Genomic DNA, 1106 nt, shown 5'->3' on the forward strand with positions numbered 1-1106 from the left:
AATATGAATATAACAATGAATATCTTATTATGATTTAAGTTTAACTTACAGTAACTTAACGCAATGGTAGACGCTTTGAGGATGTAGACGTTGATCGATGTCTTCTTTCGATGGAATAACTGATTGGAAAAAAATTTTTCATTATACAATACACATAGAATACATAATATGCACAGTAAATGAATCACAGTATAGAAATCACAGTAAATAAATCACAATAAATGAATCACAGTACATACAGAAGTTCTCGAACATCTGTAACATACAAGGGATTAGTAACAAGAGAGGGGACACAACAATATGCACAGTAAATAAATTGATGGTTGTCGAATGCCTGCAACAAACAATGGGTTAGTAACAAGAGAAAGGACGAGTATAAGACGCGCGCCCACCCTCCGCGACGGCTCACGAGAAAGTGAGGAAGCTAACCGCAGCTAACGCTGTGTCGCCGTTATGTATTGGGCGTACGCAGGTTTGTTCGTGTTGAATTGTTTTTGCCGGCTTGAACGACCTTCCTTGAACGACCCAAACACCGGATGGTACAGCCAGGTACGGCTATGGTACACGGCGTATGTGGCCGTCCGGGCCGGGGAGAGGTTGAAGTACCTCGGCCTCGACCTGGACGGCCGGTGGACGTGGGAGGGCCACTTCGGCCGCCTCGTCCCCCGGATCGAGGGCGTGACGACCCTACTGGGTCGTCTTTTGCCCAATCTCGGGAGTCCGGGGGAGGGAGTCCGCCGCCTGTACACGGGTGTGGTGCGGGCGATGGCGCTCTACGGGTCTCCCGTATGGGCGCCTAACCTGGCGACCTGCCGGCGCGGCTGGCAACTGCTGCGCAGTATCCAGCGCCGCATGGCCGTCAGGATCGCCCGCGGATACCGCACCCTGTCGCACGAGGCGGCGGTCGTCCTGGCGCGGGTCGTGCCGTTCGAACTCCAGGCGATGGTCCACGCGTAGGTCTATCGGCGTCAGCGGGCACACCGCCGGGAGGGCATCGACCCGCCGCCCGGGGCGGTCGAGGGGTGGAGGCGAGCCTTTGGTCGGCTCGCCAGGGAGGCGTGGCGGCGCCAGCTGGTGGTCAGCGGCGCCGCCCGGCAGCGGGCCGT

This window comes from Dufourea novaeangliae, unplaced genomic scaffold, assembly GCF_001272555.1.
Source record: "Dufourea novaeangliae isolate 0120121106 unplaced genomic scaffold, ASM127255v1 scaffold144, whole genome shotgun sequence".
Lineage (NCBI taxonomy): Eukaryota > Metazoa > Arthropoda > Insecta > Hymenoptera > Halictidae > Dufourea > Dufourea novaeangliae.